This window comes from Chlorocebus sabaeus, chromosome 9 (genome assembly GCF_047675955.1).
Source record: "Chlorocebus sabaeus isolate Y175 chromosome 9, mChlSab1.0.hap1, whole genome shotgun sequence".
In the NCBI taxonomy this organism is placed as follows: Eukaryota; Metazoa; Chordata; class Mammalia; order Primates; family Cercopithecidae; genus Chlorocebus; species Chlorocebus sabaeus.
Genome location: NC_132912.1, coordinates 8,742,123 through 8,754,320, shown reverse-complemented (window position 1 = coordinate 8,754,320; position 12,198 = coordinate 8,742,123). Strand labels below are relative to the sequence as shown.

The 12,198-nt window shown below is 40.1% G+C and overlaps 1 pseudogene; it reads right to left on the bottom strand.

Annotated features, from left to right (window-relative positions):
• Window positions 1-10,653: 10,653 nt before the first annotated feature.
• LOC103238139 (MICOS complex subunit MIC19 pseudogene) lies at window positions 10,654-11,830 on the bottom strand (annotated as a pseudogene).
• Between the last annotated feature and the right edge of the window lie 368 nt (window positions 11,831-12,198).

Sequence of the window (12,198 nt, the reverse complement as noted above, 5' to 3'; positions counted from 1 at the left end):
AACACTGCATGTTCTCACTCATAGGTGGGAATTGAACAATGAGAACACTTGGACACCGGATGGGGAACATCACACACCGGGGCCTGTCGTAGGGTAGGGGGAGGTGGGAAGGATAGCATTAGGAGATATACCTAATTCAAATGATGAGTTAATGGGTGCAGCACACCAACATGGCACATGTATACATATGTAACAAACCTGCATGTAGTGCACCTGTACCCTAGAACATAAAGTATAATAATAAAAAATTTTAAAAAAAGAAAGCATGGTTCTAGTTAGCTGCTCAACCTCTTGGTTATCTATTAGTTGAAGAGACAAATAAGTGTTAATTCAAAAATTATTTCAGGCCACACGTGGTGTCTCATGCCTGTAATCCTAGCATTTTTGGAGGCCAAGACAAGAGGATTGCTTGAGCCCAGAAGTTTGAGACCAGTCTCGACAACAAAGTGAGACCCCGTCTCTATATTATATAATTAAACTTTTTTTTTTTTTGAGATAGAATCTTGCTGTGTCGCCCAGACTGGCGTACAGTGGCAAGATCTTGGCTCACTGCAAACTCTGCCTCCTGCCTCAGCCTCCCAAGTAGCTGGGATTATAGGTGCATGCTAATTTTTGTATTTTTAGTAGAGACAGGGTTTCAACAAGTTGACCAGGCTGGTCTCGAACTCCTCACCTCATGATCTACCTGTCTCAGCCTCCAAAAGTGCTGGGATTACAGGAGTGAGCCACCACACCTGGAGTAAGTATTTGTTAATAATTTAAAAATAATGCAATCTAAGTAGTAGATGACTAGCTAATTTAAGTTGTCTGATTATTGAAATCTTAACTTTCAAATGCATCCTTAATTATTCCTCTTTGTGTCACTTTGAAAAATTCCTTTTTGCACCAAGACCTGTATGAAATCCCCTAAATTTTGATCTATGAAATATTTACAAGAATTGCTCCGAAACACCTGTGTTCTCTCTCCTCTCTCTCTCTCTCTCAATCTCTCTCTGTCTCTCTCTCTCTCTTTCTCTCTCTCTCCCCCTCCCACCTCTCTCCCTCTCTTTCACACACATTGAATTCATCCTTGTATCATTATTGCCTACAAACACTCCTCTTACCCACGAGCAAATGGCATCATGTCCGGTAGAACTCATATCTTCAAGAAACAGAACTATGCTGCCTCCAGAACTTTAACTTTTAAAAAAGAAGTCTTTGTAATTAGGTACATATTCAACAACTGACGTTGGGAAAATGGGAGGCAATTTCACCAAATAAGTCCATTAGAGTAGGTTGTTTTGTTCCCTTCCAACGACAAGAATACAAATAATGTTGACTTGCGGTCATGGTGAAAAGGGTGCTTTGGTACTTGATCCAGCTGTGAATGCTAACTTGAAACTTTGAGCTGTTGAATCAGATGATTTTGGTCAGTGCTATCCGATAGGAACATAATGCAAGCTGCAAGTGCAAACCCCAAGTGTAATTTTACATTTTCTAATAGCCACAGTTAAAAAACCATTCTACTATTAAGACACATGCATATGTATGTTTATTGCAGCACTACTTATAATACCAAAGACTTGGAACCAACCCAGATGCCTATCAATGATAGACAGGATAAAGAAAATGTGGCACAAATACACCATGAAGTACTGTGCAGCCATAAAAAAGGATGAGCTCATGTCCTTTGCAGGGACATGGATGAAGCCGGAAAACCATCAATCTCAGCAAACTAACACAGGAACAGAAAACCAAACACTGCGTGTTCTCACTCGTAAGTGGGAATTGAACAATGAGAACACATGGACACAGGGAGGGAAACATCACACAGTGGGGCCTATGTAAGGGTAGGGGACTGGGGGAGGGTGAGCATTAGAACAAATACCTAATGCATGCAGGGCTTAACACCTAGATGACAGGTTGACAGGTGCAGCAAACCACCATAGCACAAGCATACCTATATAACAAACCTGCACGTTCAGCACGCGTATCCCGGAACTTAAAGTAAAATAAAAAATAATAATAAATTTTAAAAAATAGATGACATTGGTTTTAAAAATTCATTTTATTTAACGAACTATATCCAAAATATTGTCATTTCAACATACAATAAACATAAAACATATTGAGTTATCTTTCATTTGAAGTCTGTGAAATCTTGTGTGTAATTTAGACTTACAACACATTTCAGTCAGACTAGCCGCATTTCAAATGCTCCATAGTCACCTGTTGCTAGCAGCACTGCACAGGACAGCACAAATATAGATCTTCTCTTGCCAGCCTTCTATGGAGTAGCAACCAAAAGCATTCCTTAGATAAGATTTGTAATGTATTTAATTTGTCCGCAAGTCTCATTACAAAGAGATGCACAGTCATAAATCAACCAGTTAGCAGCTGCAATAACACACCAAAAAGAGGCCAGCGCGGTGGCTCAGGCCTGTAGTCCCAGCCCTTTGGGAGGCTGAGGTGGGCGGATCACAAGGTCAGGAGATGGAGACTATCTTGGCCAACATGGTGAAACCCCGTCTCTGTTAAAAATACAAATGTTAGCTGAGCGTGGTGGCGTGCACCTGTAGTCCCAGCTACTCGGGAGGCTGAGGCAGGAGAATCTCTTGAACCCAAGAGGCAGAGGTTGCGGTGAGCCGAGATTCCACCACTGCCTTCAGCCTGGCGACGGAGCAAGACTCCGTTTAAAAAAAAAAAAAAAAAAAATTTGCTTGTCTCTCTCTTTTTGCTTCTATAATAAGGTTTTATCCTCCATGCCAGCCAAAGTACTTAGCTAAAAGGATACCCATCAAATGATTCATTTCATCTGTTTCTCTCCTCTCAAACAAACAAACAACAACAATGGCAGAAATGGTCTCTGTTGTCTTGCAACCACCACCTGGGTATCTCCCTTTTGTCATAGAGATGCATGCCAACAACTTGAATGACAGCCACGTAGAAGAAGTGGGGAAGAGTGGAGTGTGATTCACCAAGCTCAGTGCCCAGGGGCAGAGATTGAAAACCCATGATAGGAGCTAGCACAGAAATCACAGTGGAAGGTTGATTCCTTAAGTATGTTCCACGTTCCATCCTTCATCCCATTCAGAAACGTTACTCCCCAGATACACCTAACTGTGCAATCCAATATTCTGTGGAGGGAAAAATACTTCCCGATTTCATGCTCTGCCGCATTCAGATTGATAGGCCTGTAACTTTACCCAAAGTGGAGCAACCGCAAATGCTCTTCTTTTTTTTTTTTCATATATAAATATTTAATCCCTGCTAGAAACATCTATGCTGCAAGCCAGAGTGATATCTCATCATCATGGGCTCCACAGGTTAATTAAACTCTGCTGAAAAAAGAAAGAAAGAAAAAAAAAAAAAGCCTAATTTATTAAGTCATGGGTATAAAACACTTCCAAGAAAAAAAAAAAATTCTGTATTCCTATTCCTAAGTAAGGAGATAATAGAAAACTTAAAAGTGTTTGGGTGGTTGTGATCAGACATAAATTTGGGATGTGGTGCAATTTTCATATAAGTGGGTGGTTGTATCTGATTTGAGTTAGTGTTAGGCAAGTCATTTATCTTCACTGATCATTCCAAACATATAAGAAAGACAAGGGAAAGAGGCGTAGGAGAAATAAATTGTAAGAGAAACTTGTGAGTTAAAGAAATGGGCTGTGCTGTATTGAAATCTAATAGAATGGTGCAGTGGCATGTGGTTTGTTCTGTTTGCAGTTTGTACTTCTATTGCTTTAGAAATATAGCCTATGAGTTGCTCTGCTAATGTCAGTTTCCTGGAGTGGTAATACATTTGTCTGTTGTCTATTCTGATGAGATGGGGAAGTATGGTCTCAAATATTTTTTTTTTAGTAGTATAACAGTGATCAGAATGCACCCATGCCTTCTTGAACAATAAGTGTGATACATCATGCTTAAATGAAATTTTAGGGCCAGGCGCAGTGGCTCACACCTGTAATCCCAGCACTTTGGGAGGCCGAGGTGGGCGGATCACTTGAGTTCAGGAGTTTGAGACCAGCCTGGGCAACATGGTAAAACCACTTCTCTACTAAAAATACGAAAATTAGCTGGGCGTGGTGGCACTCGCCTATAATCCCAGCTACTTGGGAGGCTGAGGCGAAAGAATCGCTTGAGTCCGGGAGTCAGAGGTTGCAGTGAGCTGAGATCACACCACCTTACTCCTGCCTGGGGGATAGAGTGAGACCCTGTCTCAAAAGTAAAATAAAATAAAATAATGAAATGAAATGAAATTTTAGGTGGTTTTAATTATGTCTGACCTTGGTCCTTTTTATCTTAATACAAGAGTTGAAAACAAAAACCAACTTTTTTATAGAAAGATGTCTTAATGAGTCTGAACTCAGAATCAAGACCCTTGGCTTGACGAAGGATTAGTTTCTGATTAGTGAAAACAGAGATGAAATTGGGATTGCCCTAGAAATGATAATAGCAAACAGTTAGGTAAGCACATGCATTTGGCATTTACTATTATTCTAGGTGCTTTGCATTACATTAGCTTTAATTCTTACAATAGCCCTCCAATGTAGGTACTCTCTCTTTTTCCTTCTTCCTTTACAGATGAGAAAATGTAGGAACAGAGAGGTTAAGTAACTTTTTCAAGGTTACCCAGTTTTTAACTTGGAGCTGAGATTCAAAATCCAGGCTGGAATCAGAGGCTGACCCTCAACTGCCTCTGTGATGCATGGTCATTATGTCCATGAGTGGGTAGAATGGTATTTCTACAAAGTCCTTGGGTTGAAAGTTATATTGCTCTTTAGAATACCGTCTTCTGTTTGCCCCAAATTTCTATTAGTAGAGTCCGTCCTTCCAATAAACAACTACCAAGGATTTCCTCAGTAAGTGCAAATGGTGTCAGACATTAATGTTTCTAGAGCTTACACGGTAGCCCAAAACGTTTAGTAGTTTGATGACAATTTTTAAATATTTCTTAACTCTAAGGCATAAAATCCTGAGGAAGTCCAATACAGGAGAGATAAGTTTATTGGATCAAAAGAAGGGGATGGAGAAAAAGATGGAATCAACCTGGGGATATCAAGAAAGAAAAGAATATGTAAGAAACAAAGCAAGAAAGCAGAAAATAATACATGACCCTGGTGTATCTATATTCAGCCAAAAGTGAACCCTGTCCAAAGCCCAACGAGGTATTAAAAACTCTGACCCACTGAAGATTAAACAAAAATTGAAAGCTAGCTGTTAATATAAGCATCCCATTTTTACATTTCTCAATTAATTACTCTGCAGATATAATAATAATAATAATAGCAAATACATTTCAAACATATGGACCAGGCTGTATTCTAAACATTTTGCTAGGATTACTATATTAAATACTCATATAACCCACACTGTACAAAAGTTAGTATTAGTGTCATCATTTTAAAGATAAGAATATTGAATATTTGTTTATTTATTTATTTTGAGATGGAGTCTCGCTCTGTTGCCCAGGCTGGAGTGCAGTGGCACGATCTCGGTTCGCTGCAACTTCTGCCTCCTGAGTTCAAGTGATTCTCATACCTCAGTCTCCTGAGCCACCACAATACCCAGCTAATTTTTGTATTTTTAGTAGAGAGGGGGTTTCACCATGTTGGCCAGGCTGGTCTTGAACTGCTGACCTGAGGTGATCCACCTGCCTCAGACTTCCAAAGTGCTGGGATTACAGATGTGAGCCACCGTGTCTGGCTTGAATTATAATATTATATGATATTATGATATTTATCGATTTTTATCATAATCAAAATTCTATGTGGCATGCAAGATAACTTAAAGTGCAACAATAGACTCAGTAAATAATAGGAAAACATTTTAAGGGATCATTAAGATTCCCCATTTCTCTTCAATATCTTTCTAATATTTGATCTCTTTATAAACAAGTCACTAGCCTGCACTTGTAACTACAGCATTACTTTTAAAATAAATAATCCTTTTATTGGAAAGTTTTATAACGTAGAGAGGGGTAGAGGAAATTTGCTTGTGTTATATATTTTCAGTGTCCACCTTCTCTCTCCCTATCCTTAAATGTTGATCAATAGTCACAATGCATTTAAAAGTGTGTACTTTAAAATTGAGTGTGAGAATTAACTCCAACTGAACACCCTACAACTGGTTCATGTAGATGATCACAGAACGCAGCTCACAGATAGACGGCCCCTTAGGCTCGAAGGACAGAGGGTCATCTTGTATTTCCTTCTAAAGTACGTTCGCCTGAAAAGAAATAACCTCCCCTTTTAAGTTTAACTTCCTATGTAAATTAACTCAGAGTCCCCTGGAAAAATACTACTGTTGCAATGTAGGATTAATTTTTTATATTCCAACATATGGGAGCATTGCTTCAATGGTTCTTAATCTTTTTGGTATCATGCAAGCTTAGAAAGATCTCCTTCAGAAAAGCACGTAGACACGTACACAAATTCCATAGACCCAATGAAGCCTCTATCTGTTGCGCCCCCTGTAAAAGGCCATAGGCCCAGATTAAGAACAATCGAGTTCAATTCAAAGGCTAAGAGATATTAAATGTCAGGAGTGGGGTGGGGGCTTGTATCTTTGAAACATCTAAATTCATGGAATGAGAACATCCTTAGCTCCTACTTGGATGCTGGATTCTATCATGAGACACATTTATTTTAAAAACCACCTAGAACAATAGAAGAGAATTATCTTTCAAGCACTTCACCATTGGCCTTCTCTTTATTTTATAGTGATGTGTCCTTTTGCAGTGAGTCTCTCTCTTAGGAATATATACAAGAGAATGAATCAAGTTCACCTGTAATATAAGGGGAAAGGGATGTTGTTAATTAACAGCAGGGCAATTCAAACTTCTTCTTAGCCCTCGGGAGGAATACCCAGGTGTGCTGAGACAGATATGCTTGGAGAAAGAAAAGAGATGCTCTATAGTCAAACACACAGCACCAGGCCTTCTTTCATGAATTGATTTTCCCACTGGGTGACATCCTGGCAATTGCTGTTACCCAACCAATGATATAACTAAGTAGATGAAGCTGAAAGCTGGGTCAGATAAAAAAAGAATGTTTAATCTAACAAAAGCAGCCTCAGTTTTTGCCGTGAAGGGAAGCTGATTTAACAGACAGTAGCAGATTAAATAGAAAGCAGAAACAGGGAGAAAAAAATCATATTAAACCATTAAGAAATGAAGATAGAAGAATGTCACAATGCCAATTATTTGGAGAAAAAGCACAACATTACCATAGAACTTTCAACAATAAGATAAATGATATCTGCTTAAGATGTACAAAAATAGGTCTTTTGTTCACAGTGTATATTTTAAATTAAATGCTATTGTTTAATTAATAGACTGTAACTTTATGTATTAAAGAAAAGCATAAGGTCATATGACTATTTTAGGTCACAAAGTTACTTACTCTGAATCTCAAAAACAGGAACAGTCAATGTGTTTCAAATTATGGAACATGAACCACCTATACTCAAATTATCAGCAGTATTTTTTTTGAAATTCAGATTCTTGGGCCCCACTGACCTATCCAAAACTGAATTTAAAACTTTATGGGTAAAGTTTGGGAATCTTCATTTTAACAACCTCCCAGGTAAGAAATGTGCTAAAATATGAGAACCATTAATTTGTACCCTCATTTGGAAGGCTCCAGGAAACACCATCATAGGAAAGTAGCTCTCCAGGCCAGATGTGGTGGCTCACACCTGGAATCCCAGCACTTCGGGAGGCTGAGGCGGGCAGATCACCTGAGCTCAGGAGTTCAAGACCAGCCTGGCCAACACGGTAAAACTCTGTCTGTATTAAAAATACAAAAATTAGCCAGGCATGGCAGTGAGCACCTGTAATCCCAGCTACTCAGGAGACTGAGGCAGGAGAATTGCTTGAACCTGGGAGGCAGAGGTTGTAGTGAGCTGAGATCACATCACTGCACTCCAGTCTGGGCGACAGAGCAAGACTTCATGTCAAGAAAAAAAAGGTAAGTAGTTCCAAACAGGAACACCCTCTTTTCCCTCATTGCTATAGAATGGGATTCGTCTCTCTTGTTCATTCTCCTTCCTCCCCACCACTAAAAGCTCCTTTATTATTTGGTAGGTCTCACCCTTATCTTATTCTTCACCCTACTGACAGCCCAGAATGGTTTCTGGAGGACTCTTCTTCCCCTCTACACTCTTATCTTTTCTTTACTGCTTCTAATTGGGGAGATATTTCTCTCTGGTTCACTCCATCCCAGCTCCCAGGTTCCCATGGCAGAGCTCTCTCTCATCCCCACTGTCAAAACAGCTGGCTTGATGACATTGAAATAAAATGAATTTTATTTTCATCTTTTTTATTTCCAAAGACCCACCCATCTTTCCTCCATATATCTTTTACCTACTAAATCTAAGTGGAAAAATAAAAAGGGAAAGGGCAGGGTTGTAGAAATAAACCTTTTAAAAAAAAATCTGTTCAGTTTATTATTAACACTATGGTCAAATTCCCAAGAGTGAGAAAGAGATTGAAAGCAAAGGACATAACAAAGTCAAGGGAAAACAAGAGGTCAAATTCTTGTATCACTCAGAATAAAAGTCTTGCTGGATCAAGAATAGCCATTCAGGACTTCTGTTGGTAAGAGGTCCCTTACCTCCACATCCGACCCTCAATTTCTGGCTTCAGAGCCCCAGCCCTCAATTCCTGCTCATCCTATCACACCATCACCTAACTCCAAGCTTCAGTTTGCAAGTTGACTTGGAAGAATTTGGAGCCATCCAACTCATTGCTTAATAGAGAATAGCAAGTTAGAGGTAGGAATAAGCCTTCTTTCAAGTAGAAATGCTCTATTGTCACAAGATGAATGTTAAACCTTTTCCTACAGAGACTATTCACTGACATTCTAGAATTTCATTTGTAGCACGTCACAGTCACAATCAATCTAAGTTTAACAATCTTGTGTTAGTCAACTTGAAACATAACCATTGTTTATTCATTTAATCGATTAGATTTTCTTTTTACAAAATTAAGACCAGTTCTCCGAATAATCACACTGTTTTATCATAACCAATTTGTATGTGTTCAGCTGCCTCTAAACATAGAGGCCAATAGTGGCTTCTTAAAAACCAATGGGCTTTGCATTCAAATAAATCTTAGTTTAATTTAATCTCTGCCACCCACTCACTGCATAACTTGGAAGATGTTTTTCAGCCTTTACTATGTCCATGTTTCTACATCCATAAAGTGAGGATGATAATGTATATTTTGAACAGGTTCTTGTGAAGATCTAACTGACAAATATTAATTGAATTTTTCTATATGTCAAGCACTAGTGACACATAGACCATGCCCTTAAGCAACATGAAGTCTGTCTGGGAAGACTCACAGGAAAGCAAGCAATTCAATTACCCTGCAGTAAGTGCCCTGGAGATGGTGGAGGTGGTGGTGACTAAAGAACAGAAACATCTTAGAACAAAACCTGAATTGTTCTTGGGGAGAAGAAATGTTCGGGGCAGGTGTTGTGAAGGTGATGATATCTAAAGAAGAAGCTGGTATTTGGAAAGAGGGATGGGACTGGGGGTGGGGTGGGGGGGTGGTTTGTCAACACAGAGAGGACATCAAGAGCAAGTCTGAGAGGCAAGCCAGACACCATCCACCAAAGATTTGCAAGCAGGCAGTCTGACCAGGGAAGAGAGGTGCAGTGAGAGTGTGATGAGCAGGGAGGAAGAGTTCGACTCCAGACAGTGGAGAGGTAGGAAGACATCAGATCCAGAAGAGCATTTCCTGTGCCAAGATGGGCTAGACTCATGTCCCAAAGACATGGACAGCCATTGCATGGCATCAAGCAGGAAAATGTCACCCTCAGATTCTCTGCTTAGGAAGATCACTCTAACAAAAGTGAAGATGAGCTGTCAGAGGCGGCGTCTGGCACTTAGTGGGTTCCAACGGGGGACAGTTGGCACTGTTTATTAAATCATTTGCCTCTTGTTGATTGGGATAACACATTTGTTCTCTTTAGGGGGTACTTTTTAAATGTTCTTTATCAGAAAATATGTTTTTTATTGGTAGTGAGTGAAGTAAAGATGTCAGTATTCACGATAGAGGTTATGTAAGTCAAGGTTGCCTTTATATTGACAAAAATACCTTATTTCACTTCTGATCATACACATTAGTTCTGTAAAGGAGGTACATCATCTCTCCTTTTTGTTTCCTTGCTTGCATGATCACCAAAAGTTAAAATGAAATCACCCTTATGTAATCAAAGGAAAAAAGAAAAAGCAAGAAAACCAACATGCCACGGCCTAGACAATTCTACCCAGCACTGCTGCCCAAGAGCTATGTTTTCTGGCTCTCTCCTCTCCACACTCCAATTACTTTAGCCCCACACCCCCAACCCTCCCCATCCCACTTTGTTAGGGTGGTGGTTCACCAAATGAAGGGGGTTACTTAGAAGAGAAACATTTTATGGTCGGTAGAAGTTGAATAGAAAGTACCAAAAGGTGGAGAGGGCTGCCCTTCTCTTTTAATCATCATAAGAAGGGTTTACTAATACTGAAGAGCATCTTTGATGACTAATCCTGATCTAGGTTTTGGCCACCCTTCAAATTTCTGCCCATCAAAATGTGATATGATTCTGTTGAATCCATTCTTCGCTGTCTCTCCTGAATGGTCTTCTCATTAGTGCTCGTCTCTTTAAATGGGTTATTTTCTTACTAGGAAAAAAAATATTCCTTCTCTGAAATTAAAGTTGAAGGTGTTTTGCGTGTTCTAAAAGTTTTTAATACTTTTTCCTCAAGCATGCTCTGTTTGGCATGATTGACATAGTGCATATACTGATTGACCAGAGTGGAGCATTTGAAGGTCTGGTGGGTGTTCTCATAGTAACGCTGAAGAATTTTGGCCTGCAGGTCAGCACAGACTGGATGAGACTCATACACTTGAATTGTGCTTCCACCTCTTCAGCAACTTTCTGATATTGTTCAGTGGTAAATTTGCAGAACTATGAGTTCCTCTCCTCCAGTCTAGCCAGTTCCGCTTTGCAGAATGCAACCCGCTTCATTAGCAGTAGGTCTTTCTCTTCCAGCTGCCTAGCCAGGTGCATTGCCTTAGCACCTTCCTCCTGGCTTGATATCCTCTCTCGAAGGATGGGTCTGGTTAATTGCCCATTGGCAGCAGCCCTCTCTTTCTCCAGTTCTGTGGCTTGCTTTAGTCATTTCTGATCTTCAGTTTGTTCCTTGACTTGCTCCAATGTCAGCTGATCAGCTACTCTTCTTTTCAATTCTTCATCAGAAACCAAGGCATTATAAGCACCAGAACACCACTGAGACTTTGAACCAGATGGAGAGGATTCCTTCATGAAATCAATCACATGTTCTGAAAGCCCAATGCCCTTCACCACGGTGATGGGTGATGTTCTCATTCTTGTCCACCTCGAAGGTGACCCAATGGGTGCTCAAGGTCCCACCTGTGACTCCTGTTCCTGCCCCCGTGGAGACCTAGAGCAGAACCATGAGCACTTCAGTTCCCCTGTGCCCACACTCACATGAAGGGGCCTGGATTATTTTCCCACAGAGCAGGAGCAAGGCCGCGACCTAGGAGATACTTTTCGAGTGAGCTTTGTCTTCCTGAGGCAGTGTGTACATTGTGTAATGCATTGTAAATTACGTTATTGGCATTCTACTCATCCAATTCTGAATAATGTCAGAATTTAACATCTGAGAAACAGCTCATGACCATTGATGTTGCTATAAACACACCTGGGGTTAAGGCACTGTGCGTCTGGTTCCTTGCTAAGTCTATAGCGGTGAAAACTGTCTGCAATTCAGATTGGCATTTTAAGTACTCGACTGTTTTTAGGAAGAGGGAGGACAGTTGACTAATCACCGTCATTACACATGATGGTAACCTAAACTTGTCACCTTCTTCCTGCCAGTCACAAGAGTAACACCTGAGGCACAGGCCTGAAGCAGAACAAACCCACACAGACCCAACTCCAGGTGGAAGCCGACGGCCTAGAAATGCCACAGTTATTTTTTTGTCTCCTGGTGACGCTACACAGCTTTGCTTTGCTATTAATAACAGAGAATTGCTTTTGATTGCCACTTTTTAAAATTTTAAGATTAAAATTGAATTCCATCTGCCAGAGCTTTGCTTATAATACAGGAGAAACAAGCATGGTAAGGTCATTTGTTTTTCCTAATGTTCATGAGACATGAGTTAACAGCATTGAGCATCTTGATCACCAATTAGCTTGAAAA